The 24,626-nt window shown below is 42.3% G+C and overlaps 1 protein-coding gene across 2 annotated transcripts in view; it reads left to right on the top strand.

The window, feature by feature from the left end:
• The window catches only part of KCNIP1 (potassium voltage-gated channel interacting protein 1), a 463,655-nt gene that overhangs the window by 85,625 nt on the left and 353,404 nt on the right, over positions 1-24,626 (top strand). The window contains exon 1 of one of the 2 annotated variants that reach the window (XM_069773044.1): positions 12,698-12,876. The exons of the other annotated variant lie outside the window; for it this stretch is intronic. The gene's annotated coding sequence lies outside the window, so the exon portion shown is untranslated. Of the gene's footprint in view, positions 1-12,697; positions 12,877-24,626 lie in introns of those variants that run through there. 2 annotated transcript variants of the gene reach the window in all.

The raw sequence follows: 24,626 nt of genomic DNA, 5'->3' as shown, positions 1-24,626 counted from the left end.
CACCCTCCTGAGAGGACTATTCTTTAATAGCAACAGCTCTCTATAGGTTCTAATGGAGATTAGACTTGGGGGATCTAAACCATAGGGATTTTTTTAAACCTCATTAACACTGTTACTTTGGAATTGCACCCTGTTCTAGCAAGGATACCTAGAATTTCCCTCCATTTGCGTGTGATAAATCCAGTTCCTAAAAAAGCAGCCGGATCATTTAAAGCAACAAATAGTCTCCACAGTCAAGCAAAGACATAGTTTGTCAAACATTTATACTCTAATTATAAACAATAATAATAGTAATAAAGAAATGTGAGCAGCCAAGTTACATATCTTTCTTAAAAGAATACCAGTATCATTTTCAGGAATTTGAGATAAATGTGCTTTGAGCTATTACAAAGTATTCACCCTATCTCTTATGGAAAATATTTGCCAGGTACTCTGTGGCTGGTGTTCTCCCAATGCATATGCAACACAGGAGCTTTTAGCTCTGAAGTTGCTTTTCTGACAGCCCCTCCAGAAAGGGCAGGAGCTCTCTGGAGACAGGGACATACCAAAGTGTTGGAGCGTTATTAGCAATAGTGGGGAAATAATTTTCATGTTCTTAAAATAACTACACCTCAGGACTTTTAATAGATGTTTCTGAGTAGGCAGCAATGCTTTTTGTATCTTTTTTTTTTTCTCTTGCAAATTATTAGCTTTGGAGTGATGTCTTTAACACGTCCTCTAAAGAACCTCACTCTACTTCTGAAGAGATGATATCTTAACATGCACACAACTGAGAGCTGTTGCTAGTGCAGTCTGTAATAAAAAGGGTGTTCTGTTAAAATGAATGGATTTTACATTTAACACAGCCTCGGGGAAATTCTCCCCCTTTTGTGTATTTCTAAAGCTTGTAATAATGTATCAGTGCAGAAGGAAAATGGTAACTATTAATCTGCTAAAACAATGTATCCCTTCAGCCATACTAGGGCATTTGAATATTGAGTTTCAATATTTGTTTGGGGTAAAATAGGAAAAGTGCTGAGGTTGCAGCATTTAATTCTGGCTGAATACTCTGCCCTCAGCTAAGGGAAGTAGTTGAGGCTCCAGCTGTGCAGTTGGACTTGACGGTGGCTGTATTTTGTCAGCTGCCATTCTTTTTATTTACTTATTTTAACTAACCTGCATGGTGGTTAATCTACAGAGAGGACTAGAACTAGTAAATAAAACAATTACTCTTTCTACTTTCTGTCTGGGTTGTCTGTGCTGTCACTTGCATTTGATGTCCATATTTCTGCCCTGGGCTTGGGGAGAATCAGAACTGCAGTGAGGCAAGATGATGGTTGAGAAGGTGTTTCCAGTATCCCAGCTTCTCACTGCTTGATCCTCTGCACACAGCTAAAACAGCTCTTCAAAAAGTTGCTTTATCAGCAGCTGACTTTACAAGAAGCTGTGCTTTCTGCTTTGGCTAAAACTAGAGAGGAAAACAACAGGATTTTCAGAGACTGAAAGAGTTTAGTGCTTTGTGCTCAGACAGTCAGTGAAGTGTCTGATCAGTAACCCCCAGGTTATGATCAGCACACCACAATCTCTTTGCTCGGTGAACAGTATAATTCCATTTTCACATACTGCAGGAAGGCCCTGGCAGATGATTACAATAGACCCACTGCTCTGTTTTAGGATGATACTAGACTGTCAGCCTAAGACCAAGCCAGCTTTGCTGGCCTTGGCCATTTGACAGATGGCAGCAGGGATTATTCAGCACAGCCATGCCATTAATTGTGTGAAACAGCTATGGCACAGGCCTTGCCTTTCAAATTTCAGATCTAGGCGTGACTTGAAGATCACAGGCAAGCCGTTCCTGACATTTAGGCTGGTGTGGCCGAGTCCTGGAGGCTCACCCTGAGGATGGGTAAATCACTTTGAATGCTGGGCAGCCCCCTGTGTAGGGTGAGCCTGACTCCTCACTGGGGGCTGCTGCAGGGGTGTCAGGGTTGGATTGAGTTGTGCCATCTTTTTGTTCAGCACTTGCAACAGCTGTCTTTTGGGCTATGTGGGCTAATAACTCTCCTCAAAAGCTTCAACATCCTGCAGGATGCAAAAGCTCATTCTGTAGTGACTGATAGGTAGACATGGGATGGTGTGCAAAGGATGCTGATCAGTAGAAGTGCCCGTCTGCTGTGGCTTAACAGCCAGGTGGGCTCAGTTCTGCTCCTATTTGGCTACACAGTGCCCAGACCAGGAGCACCCCCACTCAGAAGATGGGCAGTGCCAACTCAGCTCTGCACTCGGCTTCACCAATCCATCTAACTCTTTTTTTAAAGTAACTTCTCCCACCTTCATCAGTGTTCTCAGCACAGGGGCTGCTCTTATGTCCCAGAGGATTACAGAGGAAAAACTAAGTTACCCCCATATCTCTGTTCTCTCAGCTGTACGTTTTAAGACTGCATAGATCCAAATGGTAGTTTGCAGCAGCATTTTTAAAGAGCCGCTTCTTCATCTGCTCTGGGAGTACAGCACAGCAGTAGAAAGGCTTGTATCTTTCTACTGCATATAGGGACCAGGGGGAGGTATGCATGATCCATAGCAGCGCTTGGGACTAGAGCAGCTGCTAGCCATTTGTACTGGTATGAATATTAAAATTTTGTCTTTGCCCCTACATGTTGGGGACCTGCTCCTGACCTCATCAACCTAGGCTTTCAGTGAGGAATGTATGGTGGATGTTGTGATGTAAGCAAGAAAAACGTTTTCCTTAGTGTGCTCCAGACTCTTAAACAGGGTCATTTAGACACTTCTGTTTGTAGTTGCAGTAGCTTTTGGCACAGTGCTGTACTTAATGCCTTTTTTTAATGTTTTATTGGATGGCAGTATTAGTTCATGGCGAGGCACCTAGATTGTTGAAGGGAATAGAGACATAAAAATAAGAAAGCACTATCATAATGACAGCAGCAGCAGTTGCTGCCAGCCATTATTAGCAAGCGAACTTCATCTCAGAAACAAATTGTCCCCTCCTGTGGGCTAGGGCAGTAGATTGTGTTTTCATTATGTATGCACTATATATGGAGTAGTAAAAACTGATGGTATTCAGTTTGTTTTATAGCCACATGGCATTCTACTGGGTAATTTTAGGGAAGAAGCTGCAGTCTTGTCATCTTTATTTGAACTTGTTCAAGTAAGACTGCATGGGTCTTCCCTTACACATAGGCTGTGATACCTATCACTGCCTGCTGGGGAGAGGGGATGTGGTTTTCCTCTCCTGAAGGGACTGCCTTCCTTGTTGTCTCATCCTCCTGTGAAGCAGAAATGCCCTAGACGTGGCCATGCCAGCCAGGAGGTGGCCAGGCTCCCTGCTCGCCTGGCAGTGGTGGTGGCAGGGAGGGAGCTCTGAGCACACACAGCACCCCAGGCAAGTGAGTTAAGCTGCTTTTCAGCATCTTCCTCACAGCCAGCATTGGGGCCCCAGGGAGAGCACCAGCCCTCTGAAGCGCACTTGGGCATGGCAGGCATTTGTCTGCATTTCTGCAGACCTGGGCATTACGCTGCACACAGTGCCTGTCCTTGTAGTTGCGAGGACCAGCAAAGTTGCTGCTGTTTCAGAGTGAAGGTAGGGGTTCTCCGATATGATAGCATGGCTGTAGGAGCCCTTCTTATTCTCCAGGGTGAGGCTGAGTTGTGAGGGATTTGAAAAGTGAGGATGGGATAGGTAAAAGAAGGTAGTGAGTTGATACAGAATCTTAGTGCAGAGTTTGGATAAATTAATGTCTCCATCTTCATTGCATTGCTGCTCCACTGTGTAATTTCTCTTTCAAAAATGCATCAAGTGTTTTGCCTAAAGGCTTGAGCTTCCTTGACTACTCTTCCCATTTCTCATTTGAAGTAAGTGAAGAGGGGAGCTAGTAAATGATCTTTCTACCCTCCCATGCAAGGTCTTTTTGGTTCTCTCTTGTTAAGTAGCAATTTGCAAGTGGAAATCTTCTGAGACTTCACTGTCTCTGTCCTGGCTTTACTTCAGTGTCCTGACTCCAGCAGCAGCTGTTGAGGCTCAAACCCAAATGCCTTTTTATTTGAAAGTCTGTTAAGAGGATGCTTTCAAGTCACAGGAGCAAAACTTTGCAAGTTAATCACCATGGTCCCTTTTCTTTCTAATGCCTGCCAGGAGTGTGCTGATTTTATACCAGTAATAGGTGAAAGAATGAGAAGGGTTGGTGATAGGATTTCTTCTTAGCTTAAGTGTAAGTGCTTCCTTAAGTTCCCTGCTACTATACAGAGCAGTTCCTGTTAATGTATACTATGAAGAGGAAATAAAATGTTCAGGTATCCAGTTTTAAAGTTTGCTCCTTTCCACTGATTCCCACGGATTGACTATGTTCTACCTGAGCAGCCACTATAAATTGGGTCCTAAGGGTCACAGCCTGTAGTGGTATAAACATGTGCTGACTTCATTGAATACCCTGTTGAAGGTTCGGCTTTTGGTATTGGCTGTGGAAGGCAAAGTTACTGAAGCACTGAATGTTTGCAACAGCATTGATCTTTCTTTCCTTTTTTTTTTTTTTTTTGTCTCTCTGAAAGGAAGCAAACTTGAGACCTTTTACAGTCCTCAGTCAAATTATAGACTGCTGTTGCCCTCTTTGCTTTCTATTTTAGTTAACCTGCACAATGGCTAATGAGTGGAACTACTGAATAAGCAAGCAAAAGGAAAGGTCTGTATTTGCGGCGGAGTCACAGCACTCACCAGCTCTGTTAGCCTCAAGGCTGGCTGAGTTCAGAGCAAGGGGATCTGCCTAGGATGAGTCCCGGGTAAAGTTTGCTGTGAGATGAGCAGCACCGGTGGAGTGGTGGAGTAGCTGCCTTTTTGCTGCTGATACGGGCTCCTGCCAAGAGAGCAGCCGATTGAATCCTGCCAACATCTGTAATGCACGGAGTCATGTTAGAGCAGGGGTTCCACCTTCCGGGGTGCGAAGGGATGGAGATCGCAGCACTACCTGCAGCCCCGGGAAGCCAAGAGTTGATATTCCTATTGCAAACAAACAGCACACTCCAGTGGAGCGAGGGTGTACTGCTCCGTATGAGCAGGCATCTGACAAAAATCTTTTTTTAACTTTTATTCAGCCAGTCATTTGCCTGACTCAGGCAATCACTATGTTTCTCTTCAGACAGTACTTAACTCTCCAAAATAAATTTAGTTCTTTCTGTTCATTGCTGCTCGTTTTGTCTAAACTGTTGGAGTTGCAGATATTCCTGTTCCTTTTTTGTTGTCTACTGTGTAAATACAGAGGGGAAGAGACTGGGCCAGAAGAGAGGACATCTCATCCAAATGGAGCCCACTGCCCTTTTATTTGTCATTGTTGAGCACAATCTGAGTTTCTCTATTTTCTATCTGTCTTGCACATGTAGTTTTTATATTTTCCTCTTGTATATTGGTAAAATCATAGACATGAGAGTGCTGTGCTGTGCCCATCCTCAAGCTAACAGGTGACTTGGGGCTTCTTAAATAGCAATTTAGCTGTGAGTGTGTTTGAAAATCATGGCAAAAGCTTTTTTTTTTTTCTTTTTTTCCCTTGCTCGATAAAGGTGATTGTGTAACATAACTGGGAGACACCAGGTGGCACCACGGCAAATTGTCTCATGTGGAGTGTCCTGATAGACAGAAACGTCTTATTGCTGCCTGGGATGCAAATTCTTCCAAGTGCTGAGCATGTGTCACTTGCAGAGTTTGTTTTCATTTTGATTCTTGGAACTATTCTTCCTGGGTGCAGTAGATGATACTTTCACAAAGAAAGGAAAAAGCATGTACTTGGAAGAAAAAACATGGTGAAGGTATCCAGAACTGAAGGCAGAAAACTTGAGCAACACTTGCATGTTGTCTGGCTGTATAGAGGCTTGTGCTCATGTACCTCACAGCTTTTCCCTTCAGGATGCAAAGTCAAATTAGGAATTACTGATACTTAGTACTCAAGAACAGAAGTACTAGCAAAGGGATACAGACCTTCATATGAACATGAGGTCCCCCATGCTATACAGCTATTTGGATAAATAATGTAAACTAACAAAGAGTCTGGTCTTCAGATCTGCTAATCCAGAGGGTTAAATAAATTGTATAAGCTCTCAAAGAAAAAATAAACAAAATGATGCACCAATGATGCAGGAAAACCAGCAGTAAATATATATTTGCAGCATTAAAAATAATGGAGTCTAGTCCAGTCAATTTAGTCACAAGTAATCTGCAAAATTACAACAAGAGTTGTAAACAGAACACACAGAATAATAAAATGTGAGTAGGAAAGAGTATGAAAGCAACTTTTCTTGTTGAGGTGAAATCTGGATGTGCCAAGAACTTGGCTGTGAGACGGTATCTTTGCCCTATCTTTTCTCTTTAGCTGTAGTTTGGTTTTTGGAAGTTTTGTGTTACTGGGCATAGTCATGGTTCTTAATCATAAATGGCCTTTTTCTCAGATTTGCATACAGTTGTCTGTGTCATGCTGCACCAAGCTGCATACTTGTTTAATTGCCAGGGTAAAAATTTTGCGTTCAGTTTCTCTGAGTTAAAGCTTCCACGAAAAGTGCTGACTATCAAACTGCCAGTCTTCATTCCAATAAAGTCTGGTTAAATCAAGCTCTCTGCAGTGTGCAGCCACTTAAATAAATGTTTCATGTTGTCTGCATGATGCTTTTAAAATATAGCAGTTGCCTCTGTAACCATTACACAGGAAGTAAATAATTGATGGCATTTATGGCAATCAAAGTGCAATTTCTGCTTGCATTTTCATGATGGAGCATTTCATAAAAATAATTCATTTCCTAAATTTGTGCTCAGAAAGGAGCTCTGGGCCATTGCAGAGTGAGAAATTCTACAGTATTAAGAATTTGTGTGATGTGCGTTCCCAGAAATGGTCAGGAGGCTTGTGAATACTTAATGAATAATTGTGAATTATTATGCATGGTGCATGTGAATGTTGAATCTTTATTTATTTATTTGGGGACTCTTTTGGCTTCTGTTCTGTATTTGCTGCTTGGCAGTAGTTTACCTGAACAAAGCAAATTAACTAATAGTAAACAAGGATTTTTAAAAATGTCTTTTTATGTTTAGACCATTTGGCGATGTTGCAGCATCTGTGTTAGTGTTATCTTAGTGAACCAACAAACTACCCTAATAACCTTAAGCAAAGGAATGATCAGGCATGAATGAAAATATATTTCATGATAACTGATGATACGGGTTTGGATGCTGCATATGTCCTACTTGTATGTGATGGAAATTTAATTTGATCAGGAAACAGCCTAATAACTGTACCAGGCTCTCTGTATTGTACCATCAGTAATTATTGATGCCATAATACTTGTGCCACACGGTGGTGGTACAGCCTAGTGGAGTTTGTATCAGGAGATGTCCCCTTGCTGCCACTGGCATGCTGCTGGCCCTGAGATCTTTTTGGTTCCTTGTGTATTTTGGCTCTCAATCTGTAAATGGACTGTGGTGCTTGCAATCTTTGCAGGGGTGCTTTAAAATGTATGAACACAAAGTAGCTATAGAATGAGTGGATTTTTGAATGTACTAGTGTTCTTGCTCTAATTTCCTTTAAAAAACACTTATAGGGAATGCTTTCTTGGTTCTTGATAAAGCCATTGAAATCATTCCTTCCTCATCTGAAGAGAAATCCACAGTCTCAAAATATGCGCAACATCCTTTCTTTGTTTGGAGAGCCTTGTTCTGAAGCTTGCAGTCCTTCACCATTTATGCACATGCAGATCAATGGACTACACAGGACTGTGAAGCAGTATGAATGCCCCCAGGACAAAATCCAGAAGGATTTCTTACATATTGACTTTGACATTCTTCTACCCAGGAACCTCAGTACCAATCTCACTGCTCCTGTGCAGCCTAAGGAGAGGGATAGCTTAGCATTTAGGCTCCAGCTTGTCTCTAGTAGGTAAGAAATTCTGTGCCTTAAAATGAGAAGCTACCAAGGAAATAAGGGAAAAAAGAGGCTGTGTGTGGTGACAGGCAAACCTTACACAGGGGACACTGCCTCGTGGGTTACACAAGAAACAGTTTCTCTCTTCCATTGCCCTCGTGCTGTGAGCCCTGAGTTGTATGCAAGGGAGAGACGTTGCACCCAGCCTCTTTCTGTAACAGAACAGCAGAGGGTAACAGCTCCCGCTCCAGAGAAACTAGATTTGAACTACAAAGCTCTTGGGGGCTTTGGGAGGAAATGTGTTTATCTGCAGCTTTTGGAACTGTAATCCGCCAGTAACGGCTTTTCCACTTCACATTGAGGGGAAGAGAGCTCAGCCAACAAGAGGCACTTCCAAAAACCCCATTTGTGCATATCTCCCAGTGTTTTTATTCAACTATAGCAGTGTTATCAAGGGCGTTTCATATCACTCCACTCATCATAAAACTGCAGTTGAGTGCAGCCTCAGTCCTTATTCCCTAACTCTTTGGAGGTTGCGCTTCAGGTATGCACAGTGCTGGTATCACCTGAGCAACACGAATGTTGTGGACTGAATGCAGAAAGAAGGTTTAAAGCTGTGCAAGCAGGCAGGTCCATCCCCCTGTCTGTCGTGGGGACCCACCTCCCTTGTTGCAATGCAGTGAACGTGGAGGTTGTTGACAAATGCTGTGAAAACCATTTGATGCATAGTCTGCCAAAGTCCTAACCCTTACCAGGCTGTCCTAATAGCGCTCTGCTTTCACCTGCCTGTTCAAATAATCAGCAGCCCTCTGTAAATTTTTGCAAGTATTTATGTAAAGGTGGTGGTACAAGATAACAGGGCAGGGATGGGGGAGGAATAATTGCATGTGATTTTGCAGGAATATCTTTTCTACAGTGTCAAATTCAGTCATTAAGCAGTATTTCAACCCTCACGATACCCTGCCCTAGGTAAATAGGTTGATTGTACTTTTTTTTTTGTTATGGCAACATTTACGGAATTTCCTACTCAGTAAAAAACAAGGTAAGGCCAAGCTTTCTCATCCAAAAAGGGCTCTGCAAAAGTGTGCACACTATCTAGAGTTCTAGAGAGAAGGGCTGTTTTGAAGACAGATGGGGTATTTTTGATTTTTCTGTACACATTAAGACTAGGTGAGGTGACAGCATGGCAGAAGTGTAGCCATGGCACAGCTGGCATAGTTAATGGTCTCACATTTCAGCTCTGCGCTGCTTGAGGTGTTGCTTTGGAAAAGCCTATCCTCAGATCTGTACCATTTAGCTAGTAGGTCAGAGCTTATTTCCAAAGGGGGCTCTGGGTTGTCCATCTTATTTCATAGATGTAGAAGCTGAGAGATGGAGCAAAAGAAACGAGCCCATGGCCAGAAAGGCTATCTTCACCAGACCTGGGTGTAAATCTCTAACAAAAAGACCCAAATCTTGCAGGCAGGCTTAAGAGCATTTAATACCCTTTGGCTCCTGCTGGGTATGGGTGGGCAAGAGAACAGCATGCTGCACTGTGGTGTATTTGTTATAATGAATATTATTTATTATAGTAATTGTTTCAATGCGTTCAAGATCTGATTTTTAAGATTTTTGAGCTTGCGATAGAACATAGTGCTCAGAAAACTCTGCCTGCCTCTCTTATCTAATTTGCCTGCAGCAATGGATCAAGTGAACACGGGTGATTCTTTATCTACATGGGTTTTGTTTATTATCTTTTCCCTTTTAATTGCTTTTCTTCACCCTCTTCCTTCAATAATGATACTTGAATGAAAAATAATAGAATTAAAAAGCACTCCTATAATCAGATACAGCAATCATTTGAGGGTGTAACTGGTTTATGCCTTACTCATAAGCAAAAGAGCTGTAGCAGTGCCTGTGGTAAAGATTCATTTTCAGGCTCCACAGCATGGAGCTCAGACTTGCTCTCTTGGAGTTGAGCTGGGGAAGCACCATTCTGCCAACCTTCTGGACTTGGGTGGTTTTTACAGTTGAGGAATGAAATTCTGGGTGTATAAATTTATAATTTGCTCAGCAGTGCTGTTTTAAGGGTCTTTAAAAAACAATTGAGCCATGTACAGTCTGGCCTGTGAGTTTTGGGAGCTTAGCTTCTTGCTAAAAGACTAGAGCAGCCTGGTAAGTAGGAGTTGCTGTAAGGGGCATACTTTGGTATCAGATATCTACGCCGAATTACTCGTTCCTTCCTGGTGGTAGAATTGCCGGTTTGAAGACCTCTTTGCTTGAGTCTGAATGACGTTCTTCAGAGTCTTTCAGATAAGCTATTATTCATCAGGTAGCTGAAAAAAAGTTACAAAATTCCCCATTGAAGTTCAGTAGATCTATCTCAGCTGTTTCTGATCTTTGTAGCCATAGCTTTTGAGCATCTCCATCTTTAGCAAGCTCATCTGTGCATAAGTGTTGTGACAAAAGGAAATGCTGTTATTTCTGCATTACAGATGGAAAATTAAAATGGTCACACAGGAATTGTGCTTCTGAGGAGGGCAGCTTGGTCCTCCCAAGTTGTTGGGCCTTTGTCCTGTCCCCTGGGAAATTCTCTGTTCCTGTGGCCATAATTCTTCTGTTACTTCAGGCTCTGAAGCAGCTGTTTTCCAGATCTTTGCCTGTTTCCTATCTTAGGTTAATATGGCACCCTGACCTAATGTGTGAAGGCAGTCTGTATTTGTTAATGTGTGTTAAACCCCTAAAGCTGCTGAAACTTTCAAGTACCCATAATTCTTCTTCTTTTACTTCACTTTCAAAATAAAATAAACTGAATCCAACAAAGGGTACTTCAATTTTGGCTAAAGACCATCAGCATTAGGAACAAGTGGGTGTAATGCACAATAACTAAGCCACTTTTTAAAGCAACTCAAAGTAATTTACTGACTGTTCTCTATACATAAAGCCTAAGGCTGGGTCTTACAAAAACTCTTGCCTATTTTCACAGAAACATTGCAGCTGCATAATTTTCTTCATTTCCTTTTAACTGTGCAATCCCTAAAATGTTTTTTCTTGGCCATAAGTGCTGCCATACTGGGTTAGCCCAAAAGCCCATTAGACTCAGTAGCCTGTCTTAGGTGGTGCGGGTTATCAGGTGACAAGGAGAGGCTGTTAGAGCATGGCAAGAATATCCAGGTGCTTCCGTAATTAAACTCCTAAACTCTAGAGATTGGTAATCTAGAAATTTATTGAACTCTAGAAGTAAGACCTTTGAATTTAATAAGACTTCATGGATTATTTTTTTTGTCCATGATGTTTTTTCAGTCACTTTTTGAAACAATATGAATTTATAACCTGCAACAGCTGTGGGAAGAATTTCCCGGGATTAATTATGTCTTAGCCGGTGAAATACCTTCCCTGTGGTCAATCTGCAGTCGCAATAGGTTCATTCGATGGCTCATTCTAGCTGCAAATATTTCTTTGGGTAACTTCTGTAGTCTGAGGCTTTCTTGTCTTCACTAAGCATGAGAGACTCAGCACTGTGGTCTCGCGTTATGACAAAAAGGGACATGCAGAAAGGGACACATATAAATTCATCTTCTGACTAAAGAACCTCAGGCTTGAACCCTTTTCTGCAGTCCAGCCACCTTGCTGTCTTGTGAGAAGTGCTCTTAGGGGTGCTGCAAGTTCACTTGTGCTATCTATCTTTGTAATGTTTGCTGAAACGTCTAAAACTGAAAGCATCACACTCTTCCCATAAAGTTGGCCTTGGCGCTTCTGGTTCTCTTTTTCTAAATTGGCTGCAGCAGTACCAGGGGCACAGTAGTTAAATTTTCAGAGGGTTAGTGGGCTGACAGCCGGGTCTAAACCTCTTCCATTTCACCTCTTTCTGAGCACATCTTTCAGGGGACTGTGTTGTGCTTCCCCTGTGGAGGGAAGGGAGCTGGGCTGCATCCTCCCCATGTGGCTGGGGAGGTGCGACTGCCTGAGGGGAGCACACTCTGGCCCCTGCCTCTCTGGTGGTGCCACACAGAATGGTTCTCCCCATCTCGAGCTTTCCCAGGACTGTGAGTACAGCCTCAGTTTCTAGCAGAGGAGCTCCAGGGACTGGGACTACGGCTGCCCTTTTCAAAGCTGGGTCTCTCCTCACTTTACACCATGAGCATACATACACTGCTGCAGCGGCAATGTAGGATCTGGCTCTCAGCTAATCCCTCTTGCCTGTCCTCAGCCTGGGAGTTGGGAGTTTCTCAGACTTGGGTTTATTAGGCAGGTAACAGTGCTCTCTGCATGCTATGTGCTGTTGTGATGGAAAGAAGAGGGTGCCTGAGGGGTTAGGAGAGACCCTTCAGCACAAGCTGAGGTACCCTGGAAGAGGAGATGCTTCAGCAGCCCTGACCCATGCTCTTTAAGGCAATGGCTGAGCATACGCTCTGATTTTAGGCTGTTGACTGCAACAGAGCAGCTGTATATCTTTTCAGCCTTCTAGGAAGTAAATATTTGGGTCAGGTGACTTCGCGATTGGAACAGGGAACAGAATGTGGCATGGAGAAAGGGTAATAAAAGACTGAACAGAAGTTAGAAATCGTTTATATGTAATATAAATTATAAATGAATATGAAGAAGAACAAAAAGCCTAAGTGAGTATATTTCAGTACAGGCACACTCTAAACGATGTAATTCAATGCCCTTATTTTTATAAAACCTCTGCTATCAGAACGAAGGAGCTGGAGGCAGCAGAGCGGCGGCGAGGCCAGTTAAGGGCACAGCGTGTGCCAGAGCCGTGGGGACCTCGGAGCTCCCCACGGCCATCGCACCCCGCATGGCACCTTCGGGGCAGCGACCAGCATGGGCCATGGGTGACCCGCTGGGGAAAGCACCGTGTGCTCACCCTGGCTGAGGAGGAGACGGTGTCCAGAGGCTTCCCTGGGGCTGGTGGCTGTGCCGGCAGCAGTGCCGTCCAGCCAGGCACTTTTGTGGTTTCCTACAGCAGAGGGTAGTGTTACCTGTGTCTGCACCGCTGGAAACAGAGGTTGGTTCAAAATGACGGGTGTATTTAGTCTGCTCGTTTCAAGCTGATGTGGAGTTGTTAAGTACTTATAGCAGACGTACATATCCGTCTTTGCTGCTTTACTGAAAATATTTTTTCTGTGAAGCAAATATACAACCTGTTAGGTCTCTAAGTCTGTATCACAGTGCTGATATTTAGTTTGCAAAGCTTACCAGGCTGCTGATTTCCTGAGAGCATTCCTGTATCACCTGTAATAGCTTCCTCTGCTAGCATTTTGTCTTACTGCATTATTCTGTATAAAATTTCATTTTTTCGAATGTCACACCTTTTACAGAAATGCATTTCCTCTGATGACACTACCTCCCAGGTGCATGACATCACATATGCAGCAAAATCTAATTAAAGACAATCATGTAATTACTGTTCCCAGTTGCTTGGCACCACTGGTGGGCGATTCTGGGATCTCAATCCTGGCATGGAGCTGTGGCAGGATCCTCCCACCCTGTAGGTCTCCCCTGTCCTGCAGCCCCCGGGCAGTGCCGCGTACACTGAGGCTGGCTGATGCTGTGGTGCTGCAGGTGGAAATGTTACTTGACCTGGCAGAGGACCCGGTGCCTTCAACACCAGCCGTGTCCTCAGTGGGCTAACAGGTTTTGCTGAGCTTCTGTGTATATGCCTCTATACTTAGAAATAGGAAGGCACTATGAAATTTAAAATCAGGGTGTAAGTTCTGCACGTGGGCCTGGAAGTCAAAACATCCCTTCTTAAGGAAGAATTGACTTTATAATTGAGAAGAAAAACATCCTGTCTAAAAATATGCTAGTCTGAAATCATCAGCAAATAATAAAGTTCCAAATAAATTACCATGTATAAGAAAGAGCATGTATTTAACAGTATTTGCCACAGAAACTTGAAATTGTGGGATTCAGTGTGACAAGTGAATTATGTCACTGAAAGTGGCTCATGTGTTGCATTGAACTGTAACAAATACTAGTGTGAGTAAGGCCTGGCAAAATATGCTCACAGGAATGCTTGTGATTTTATTATCATCATTTAGATAATTAAATGAAATAGCAAATATTCTCATTTCTTCAGACAGGATATCTCATTGTTACGCCTTTTAGCAGCTGAAAAGTGTAATTTTAAAAGTATCTGGAGATGATTTTTAAATCAAAGGTATGGTGAATTTGGTACTGTTCAAATCAAGGAAACCTTTTTCAGTAGAAAGAATTGTGAGTGTTTGGGTTAAGAAACCGGATGTGAAAAAGTAAAGCTTTTGCTGAAACAAAACACAGAGAGTGATCTTCATTTAAATATTGCTACATTTAGCTAGTCTGAGAGAACATAAATTTTCGTAGTGCTTAAAATATGATGTAGCTGCAGAGCCTAAGATATTAAAAGTTTGGGGTTTTTTTACCTGTTCTTAAATTTTGTATGGCAAGCATTATGAACCATTTAACCTCAGGATGCAATACCTCCTAATGCTATCTAAAGACTTTTTGTAAACTGTAGCATTCCACCTGCTGTTGTGTAAGACACAATACTACAGAGATCTGAGACACCTTTGATTTGTTTGATGTTGTAGCAGAGTGATTGTGGTAAGCTTCTAATACTTCATAGCTCTGGAATGCACCGTGAATTTTGACTCTCCGAACATGAGCTGTGAACAGAGAGAGTTCAAGGATCTGCTCTACACAAATAAGAGTCTACCTAGATTGATAGAAAACCATTTCCAAGTTTTTGATGTGCAGTAATAAATATAATAGTAATTATTGTGAGTGCAATACAGGTATTTCATGAAGAATTCATGTAGGACTGAAGTACAATGATTGATAATCAATGAGGGAGATAAACCCAGTGTCTTGACACTCAAGAGCTCTAGATGTGGCCTCGGAGATCACCGGTGGACTTGGGTTCAGAAGCACTGTGAACAGGGCTTTGGCGCATGCATCTACATCAACTTAAGATCAGAGTAAAAGGAACAAGTCACAGCTTGCACTTCTTTATTCTAAGTATATAATAAGTATTTATAAATATCATACAAGCAGATGTACCTATTTCTCTTTTTAGGGTCACAATTTTTTGATAATAATATAAAGGCCTGGTTGGTTTTTCACTTCTAAGGGGCAGCTCTGATGGCTGGTTCTTATTCTGTTTCCTTTTAGTCTAATTTAGTTTACCTACTTGACACTTATCACAGTTTATAAACTCTTTTACTCTTGTGTTTCCACATTTCTGTCTCTGTTTAAAGTGCAGCAAATAAGAGACATGTTACATAAAAATCCATGTCCTTTTAAGCAGGTTAAGACTGTATGTAAATTATGGAATTTACCACAGTCAATAAGCATGTAACAGCCTGACCAGGTTAGAAACAAACATGTGTGTGTGTTTATACATGTATTCACATGTGTAGTGAAAACAAATGTTACTTATTTTCTGTATAAAAAAATCTATGATCAGTGGGACTATATTAAGAAAAAAAAAAAACGAAAATGACCATTCTTAGTAAGAAATGTATCTTACTGTGTTCATTTATGCCTTGGAGTTGTTTTCCCAAAGAATACGTAATTTAAGTTTTTCTACAGAAAACCAGCATGCCAGCCACGTTCCTGGTGGTGCTAACAGGTCTGTCTAGAGGGGAAGGAAGATTCGTGCCAAGGAAGCATCAAATCAATTGTTAAGCCTGTGAATGAGACAATCAAGAGATTGCCTTCTCAGGCTGCTGAGTGGAGTTTGCCAAAGGGCCTGTTTGACAGTTTGCAGGTGACGTGAGGGGGGAAATTACACTTCTGTGGCCTTGCTGAGAATTTACTTGATAGGTTGTCTCTGCTTGTAGATGTAAGGGACTAATCTTCCTGGGCCTTTTCCACACAGGGCATTGAGCACTTGGTTGTCTGCTCTGTGGCAAGTTCTTACAGGGTAAAATGTGCCTTTTCCTTTGGGAGACCATCACCCTCTCCAAACAACCACTTCTTTTGGCAAAAGATGAGTAGCAGTGAGTCAGAGCCAAGTAACCTGGCCTTCCTAAAATAAACCATTTTGACTCAGCTGAACAGAGAAGCAAAATTCTTCAGTTCAAATGTTATGTTGATGCAAAGCATTCATCAGTTGTGGAGCTGTGTGGAAGTCTTGCTTTTTGTTTTGTTTTGTTTTTCTTTCTCTTTCCTTAAAGTGCTGGTTGCTTTGAGGCTCGCTTGCAGAGTTTGCTGTTAAGGTTCAAGACCACTTTATATGAAGTGTTTTCTCAAATATGTGGCTCCATTAAGTTGTGAAAGAGTATCCAGCATCAGGATAGACAGAGGTGCAAATACGCTATCACCTCCTGCGTGGGCAAAAATAAAGACGTAATATGTTCTCACATAAAACAGCACACAGGCAGTTGGGAACACTGAAGTTGAGTGAATGCCCAAATTATGAAATATAGCCTTACATTGTCCCCATCGGCATATGCACACACCCCTTTTATTACACATATGGATACAGACAAGCATTGCTACACCGCAATAGTTAGTAAAATGAGTTGCAAAAAATAGCAAGACCTTTTTACACAGCATGGTTTTCAGTAGCATCTTGTTCCTAGAGAGATATGAATTGGTTTTGTCTGCAGCTGGAGGAGGGCTGCTCATCAGGGGCCAGTTGCAGCTCTGGGAAGGAGAGAGCAGTGTGCTGGGGTGATATCTGCAGTGCTGCTTTGACCTGGCACTTCAAGCCTGCTCCTGTTGCCCTTACTCAGGCTTCAGTTTGTGATAGTGGGAGATTTACTGTTGTGGTTTAACCCCAGTCAGCAACAAAGCACTGCGCAGCCACTCACTCACTCTCCCCTCTGCCCCCCAGTGGGATGGGGGAGAAAATTAGGAAAAGAAGTAAAACTCATGGGTTGAGATAAGAACGGTTTAATAGAACAGAAAAGAAGAAACTAATAATGATAATGCTAACACTGCTAAAATGACAATAGTAATAATAAAAGGATTAGCATATACAAGTGATGCACAGTGCAATTGCTCACCACCCACTGATCGATGCCCGCCCCCACTCCCCCAGTTTCTGTACTAGATGTGATGTCCCATGGTATGGAATACCCCTTTGGCCAGTTTGGGTCAGCTGCCCTGGCTGTGTCCCCTCCCAACTCCTTGTGCCCCTCCAGCCTTCTTGCTGGCTGGGCATGAGAAGCTGAGAAATCCTTGACTTTAGACTAAACATTACTTAGCAACAACTGAAAACATCAGTGTGTTATCAACATTTTTCTCATACCTAACTCAAAAACATACCAGCTACTAGGAAGACAATTAACTCTATCCCAGCTGAAACCAGGACATTTACTTAACTGAATTTTACAGGATTGAGCTTCATCATTACTGAACCTTTGAGGATCTGCAGATCTTTCAAGTGCCAGGATCTTCTTTGCTTAAAGTTTCTAAAAGCAAACCTTCCAGTTTGGTTTTAGACACTCTCAAAACCTGGAGGCATTGGATCTGGGGGTTTGATTCAGCCCAAGACTAAATGCAAGAAGCATGTTTCAATTGTTCCATCCAAAGGGAGATTGACTTCAGATATATTATTTCTCCCACCCTCTATAAACATGAGCACACATGCACGCTTGCATTTCTCTTTGCTCCTGCCAGACCAGGGAGATGTTTCTGTCTGATGCTATGACTTGGAGCTCCTTAGCTGTGAATGTTCTTGCATCAAGTCTTAAGTGGGAGCTGTTTCTGCAGTCTTTTTAATTTCAATGATTATTTGTTTATCTTTTCCATTGATGTGTGCCATAAAAAAATATATACTTAATCGAATTGATCTGGTATTTTAACGTGAAGCCCCAGTGTATGTTACATCTCTCAGCAGAAGTTCTTTGTTTAATGAATGGCGTTTTTCTCACTACTGGAAGTCTTAGCTGCTAGAATTGAGATGACTAATGAACACAAATGCAGGTGATGCAGCAATATATGGCCTGGTTTGCTGGGATGGGATTTCTTTTTTGTTTTCTAAAGAGCACTTAGACTTTGGAAATATTCCTGACTGTGCAAATAATACGTGTCTGTACCTATCATGTAATCATTCATAGCTAAATGTTTATTTACCTAAAGCAAATAACTACAGACAGTTCTGTAGTTTTGAAGTTTTACCATGGGGAACAGCTGAGCCTACTCTGCATAAACCCCAACTCCTCAGGTAATGAGCTGCTTGGTTACAGCTGGAGACAGTGGGAGTTCCTGTGCCCTGCAGCCAAATGTAGGCATCCAGTGAAGTATTGCAACCACAATCTCTCCATGTGTTTCTAGAGCGTAAAAAATTCTCTGAACGACAAGTTCTGTGGAAAATTGCTGATGGAAATATCTTCATGGTTCCCTTCTGACAGAACAGCAGGGAGAAGATTGTCCTACTTGTGCAAGAAAGCAGCAACGTGCCTAACTGGATTCAGATTTCTGTTGATTTGTGCCTGTGCTTTGCTCCCTGGATGATTTGCTCATGACTTTCTGCATTTGTTTTATTTTTCACTTACTTCTGTACAGTTTGGGCATGGTGCAAAAGAGGAATTTCTGCACTGAAAAGTTAGAAAGCAGAATTCTCATCTGCAAAGTTTTGAGCAAAGTTGCTAATTATTGCCAGGATTGGTCAGAAAGTTCATGTGAGAGGCTAAACAACCCTGCTGTCCAGAGGCAGTTCTAGAAAAACATGCTTCTGCAAACCATCCCCAGAGATGTCACTACCTGCTGCTCTGGGTGACTTTCACCTGCCTCTAATTGCACCTGTCTGTGGTCTGGCATTTGGCTGCTGAGCAGGGCATTTTTTCTAATTCACTTGTCACTTTGCACTTCATGAATATATAATTTCTTCCATTTGGCTCCAGGAGTTATCCTCTACAGTTCTGCTACGATGAAGAGGGATGCCAAGTACTATACTTCCCTTGTGCTTCTTTGATCATGAAGGATGGTAAGGAAGGTAGTCAGTCCTGCTTCACACAGTGAGAAGGCACAGTTATGTCATCACCTACACATCATTTCCACAGCTTCATCCAGTCTTGCATTCCTTGAAATTCAGGATACCTCTTTGTACAAGGTTCTGCTTGTGGTTCTGTTTGGCCATGATACTAAGGAATCTCAGAACCTGTATTAATAGTTGGGTTCATTGAAATTAATTAACTTTTCAACTGAACCTCGGAGTAATTTCCAACAATTTTTGCTGATTTTTATATCAGCTCAGCAAGTCTCTTTTTGTCATGCGAACTCATTATTTTCAGTGGAATTTTGTTTTGAAGTTTTAGGTTCATTCACACCCATAATGGAAAACAGAAAGTACAAAGCCAACAGCAATTACAACCACTAAAAGCATCTTTTTGCGTAACTCCACATGGTGATGTCCTTTTGCAGACTATGTTCTGGCAGCTATGACATGTCATTTCTTGCTGCAGTAACACGGCCATGTTTGAAAGGGTTATATCAGATGTCCTGTTTGTGTAAACTTGATTATTCCTGTCAAAGTCTCTGGTTTCTATTCATTTGAACCTAGGATCTGGCCTGAGTTTTCCAAAACTCCTGTGTATAAGCGTAATCTTCAAATTGCAAACAAGATGGTGAACTGATGTACTGCTCCCATGAGCCTAGGAGAGCTATACAGAGCATGAGCTGCTGTGTCTGTTTGGTAAATTTGAAACATGCATATTTAGGGTGAGGAAACAATGACCTGAGATGTTCAGAACTGCTTGAAGGGTTTTGAGGCCACGTTCTTTTTAAATAAATAGCATAAACTCTCTTAAGAAACTCAATGGTACATAAGCAGTAATTACACCACTAGCACTGCTCTGTGATCATGTGTATAGCTCCAGCTGGAGTAAGTATGGGCTGGCTTTGTCCTGCTTCTGTAGTCCTACCAACCTGCACAGCTTTCTGCAGGGTTTTATGTTTTCCTGTGACTTTGTAAGTGTATTCCACATTCTTTTGAGGACTGAGTAATTGTTTTCTGTCTCATAGTGTCTGTTCACTGAATCAAGCCCAAAGCTACAAATGCTTTTAATCCTAATATTCCTGGTAATTATAACAAACCTAGCTGCACATCTTTAACTTTCCACTGTAGCTTGTATTCGAGTCAGTCCTTCGGTGGGAACTGTCATTACGTTAAAGTTTTGGTTTCACCAGTTTATAAGGTTTTTCATTCAGATTTCCACAACATTTTCAAGTTGAACCATGAGCACTGATATGTAATTCAAAGAGTTATATCAAATAATGTTGTACCATCATCTGCTGAGAGTACTGAGGCATTGTCTTAGCTCTTGTTTTCACAGACTGTTGATGGCAGTCCCTCTGGCTGCCCCAGTGCTATCAGTGCACCTGTGTGTTGGTCTTCTTTGCATCTGCTACTAGTGGGCTCCATTTTTCGTAATGGTTACTTCTGTAGCTTTGGTACAGTGTTTTTGAAATGCTGGAAATTATTTGGGGCTGTACTTTTGCTATATCTTTTGCAATGCTTTCTTTTGCATCTCTCTTGCCCTTTGACCTGTGAAATCTCTTCTGAATTCTTACTCTTACGATCTGATTTTCAGTTTCTTCTCCAAGTGGTGAGTCTCTAGTCTAGTTTCACCTTGCTTTCACTATAACATTTTCATTCAACATAATATGATTTTTCTGAAGGCAGAAACAGCCTTGCCTATAGATCTGTATTTGTCAGCAGTCTCTTCTTTGAGCACAGTCACTGTCTTATAAGAAAAGCCACCAAAGTATCACAGTTCTGTTTTGGCTCATTAATTGAAGAGCAGTCGAAAATGCTTCAGTGGGCTCTCCTTCCTTCTGCAGGCATCTTTAATATTCATATCTCCTAACAGGTGTATTTCAGATTGCGATATTCTTCAGACTTGCAAACTTAAGGTTAATAGCTTGCCCTCTCATCCTGGTTTACTTCAGTGATATTTAGGAGATCAATATCTTCAGGGCTTCAGGGCAACATTTAAGAAAAATAATTATTTTCTATGTGTCTCTGTTGTGCTCTTGAGTCCGTCTCCTTCCTTGTTGATAGCAGGGTGTCATGGTTTAAGACCAGCCAGCAACAGAGCACCACAAGGCCACTCACTCACTCCTCCCTGCTAGTGGGTTGGGGAGGAGGAAATATAACAAAAAGCTCGTGGGTTTTGACAAGGACAGGGAGGGATTGCTCACCAGTTATGGTCATGGGCAAAACCTAAATTCGACTTGGGGCGGGGGGGAAGGGGGAAATAAATTTAATTTGTTACCAATCAAATCAGAGTAGGATAATAAGAAATAAAACCAAATCTTAAAAACACCTTCACCCCACTCCTCCCTTCTTCCTGGGCTTAACTTTACTCCTGATTTTCTCTACCTCCTTGCCCCCAGCAGCACAGGGGGATGGGGAATGGGGGTTATGATCAGTTCATCACACATTGTTTCTGCTGCTCCTTCCTCCTCAGGGGCAGGACTCCTCACATTCTTCCCCTGCTCCAGCGTGGGGTCCCTCCCATGGGAGACAGTCCACCATGAACTTCTCCAACACGAGTCCTTCCCATGGGCTGCAGTTCTTCACAAACTGCTCCAGCGTGAGTCCCTTCCACAGGCTGCAGTCCTTCAGGCACAGACTGCTCCAGCGTGGGCTTTCCCACAGGGTCACAGCCGCCTTCAGGCATCTCATTGCTCCGGTGTGGCATCCTCCCCGGGCTGCAGGTGGGCATCTGCTCCCCCGCTCCCCTCCATGGGCTGGAGGGGACAGCCTGCCGTCTGGTCTCACCACAGGCTGCAGGGGCATCCCCTCCTCCGGCGCACCTCCTCCCCCTCCTTCTTCACTGACCTCGGTATCTGCACAGGGGTTTCTCTCACATCCAACTCCCCTTTCTGCCACAGGTTTTTTTTCCTTTCTTAAATATGTTATCACAGAGGTGCTACTACCATCATTGATGGGCTCGGCCTTGGCCACCGGCAGGTCCAATTTGGAGCCAGGGAAGCTTCTAGTAGCTTCTCACAGGACCCATCCCTGTAGCCCCCTCCCTGCTACCAAAAGCCCGCCACACAGACCCAATACACAGGGCTGTTTTTAATGTTCCAGGATTTTGAAATTTCACCAGTGATTGTTACTTATTTAGGAGCTTTAATTGTCCCACTTATTGTTTCTTTTCTTTCAGGCTCAACTGTGTGATTTTTTTCCTCCTGGTTTTCACTTTTCAAAATTTTGCTTGGAGGTCTTATCTTCTCTTAATGCAATCAGAGTCTATTCCAGTTTCAGATAGTAACAGAGGGAGGTGATGCCTCAGTGCATGAAGATTTCTGTGCTCCCGGGGTCTCGTATTCTTTTAACTGGATCCAGTAATCATAAGCATCTCAGTCACGCATAATTTAGTTATTTATATGTCAAGAGAGATGCGTATGAGGTGAATGTTACAAAAAGAAATGAACCAAAGGACCCATTTCCGTGCTGCTTTCTTAGCAAAAGGGTGTAGCTCCTTTTAAAAGAAGGGAGTTTTTGTCTGCCACAAAGCTCATAAATTATTTTTGAGGTGAAGCTGGAAGGCTGGAGAATAAAAATTGTAATGAAGGACAATAGTCTTCCCAAATTTAGTCAGGTGATAATTCCTTGGGGCTGGAAATGCTGACTGACACTTGCTGTCTGCCAGGGAAATACTATTTGCTTCATAATTCAGCTTAGAAAAGAAAATAATGTTTCTGTTTTCTGCAAAGGTAAAATGCTTTTTGTGGTTCTGTATGCACGTAAGCATTAGGGAAGCTGCTTTCTGGTAGTGCAAACCTGCCCTTCTCTGTCCTAGAGAACCAGTTATTTCTGTTCTGCTCCTCCAACACCTGATATTCTGTTGGATGTCTGTCCTTATCCTGCTTTGTCCTTCATTAGCGCTGCAGGTCCTGGACATCCTTGTTGCACCCTGGGTGGCTCTGGTGGGGCTCACTGCCAATTGCACAGCCTAAAGAAAGTTTGACCCTCCACCTTTCCCCCCAAGATGAACACAGCCCAGATGATCATAGAGTAACTGCATTCTTAACAGTCCAGTAGGGTTTCAGCACCACAGCAGGAGCTGTCTTCTCTAGTCTGGATATTGCAGCAACATGCAAGAGCTAAGGTGTCATTCTTCCTAGTGGATGGCTAGCTGGGAACACAGCGTGGTTATGATTGATGTCTTTTTGATTTGGAGATTATAGCCACATCCTGAAAACAGTTGATGTGAAATACTGGCAGTAGTAAGGCTTAAAATATTCCATCATTTGTTGTTCCTGTTCTATCTCCTGCTGCTTCTTGAATATGTTGTATGGTATCCCAAAAATTGAGTTATGAAAAGGCAATTCCTTAAGCATTCAGATATGAGGTTACAGCCACAAGCAATAGGGTTGTGACCAAGGTTGACCCTGCAGCAGCAGCCATGCGTTGTCCATATGGGATGGTTTGGGAACTATGCTGAGTCCATCTCATAGTGATGAAATCAGAGGTAACTCTTGGGAGTCATTACAATTAACCTGTATAAAACTAGTCTAAATGTGAACAGTAGGTCTGGATAGATATCTCAGCTTGTTGAAAACCCACATACATGCATGAAAACACTAAAGTATAAACCTATTTGTTATAATAATTAAGATCTCATAGTGAATAACATGTAAGGAAGAGCTAAAATTGCCAGGCAATAAATATTTAACCAACTCTGGCTGTAATGATGCTGAGTTTTTACCGCTGTGAGAGTCAGAGGTTCTTCTTAACGAGTTCAGCCTGTTCAGTTTGCTGCAGGGGGCTGCTGTTTGAGGCACTCTTATTTGAAAGTATGGAAGCCCCTTTCACAGATGTTTGGATACCAGCTGGGGCAGACATTTACTCATGTTCAATGAAGGTCAGATCTAACTTCAGTTAAATTTAACAGATTTAAAGTCACTCTAACTTTACTGGAAGTTCCATGAATCTCTACAGCTTGAATATTAATTTTTTTTGTGGTGTTTTGCGGTTTGTTTGGGATTTTTTTTTTTTTTGTGAGTACTCCTCTTCCTACTCCTGATATGCAAAAAATCCATTAAGATCATTTCCCAGCTCTTCTGTGGCCTCTGGTGAATGCAAAGCGGTGTATATAAGTGTGTGGCAAAGGATTGGAAATAAGTAGATGTTCTCAGTTTAACGATGAAAAGAAAAACATCGGAGAGGAGACTGAGTAGAGGTACACAAGAAACCTGTAAAATGGATGGCTTTGTTGAACTAAATTCCTCTCTTTACTAATTCCTGACTATTTTCAACAGCTGTTTGCATAAATAGTCCTTTTTTTCCTTGATAGACTTGACTTTTCTGCAGCGAAATTATAGAACACTGACTTTTTGACAGTTCAATCTTCTGCCCTATTTTACGTTTACATCCTCTCCAAGTTTAGCTGTTAGTCACCTTTACCAAGAACATTTTAAAGGCTTAATATAAATCTTGGTATGTGCTATTTCATCTGTGAAATGGATGCCTCATTTTGCCGTGGAATGTACAGAAGACACACACGCCAAAGTGATTTCTCATTTTGAGTTGTAGTTAGATCTAAAACCATTTGTAATGGTGTCTTGCTGGAACTTCCATGGAAATGGCTTCTACTGGAGAAAGGCTTTGTATTCTGAGGTTATGGATAAACATCCAGTCCAAGCCTGTTTGGATATGCATTTTTATTATGCTCACTAAGCCAGTTTATCAAGATGGAAGCACGTTTCCTGGAACAGAGGAACAGCTGAGCCTGTCAGCGTTATTTATTCATTGTTCATAGCAGTACAAAGCCCTTGCCAGACTGCCAGTGGTGTCCAGTCTCTGTAAGG

This window comes from Haliaeetus albicilla, chromosome 27, assembly GCF_947461875.1.
Source record: "Haliaeetus albicilla chromosome 27, bHalAlb1.1, whole genome shotgun sequence".
In the NCBI taxonomy this organism is placed as follows: domain Eukaryota; kingdom Metazoa; phylum Chordata; class Aves; order Accipitriformes; family Accipitridae; genus Haliaeetus; species Haliaeetus albicilla.
Note: the sequence above shows the minus strand (reverse complement) of the source record. Positions and strands in the feature narration are given on the sequence as shown.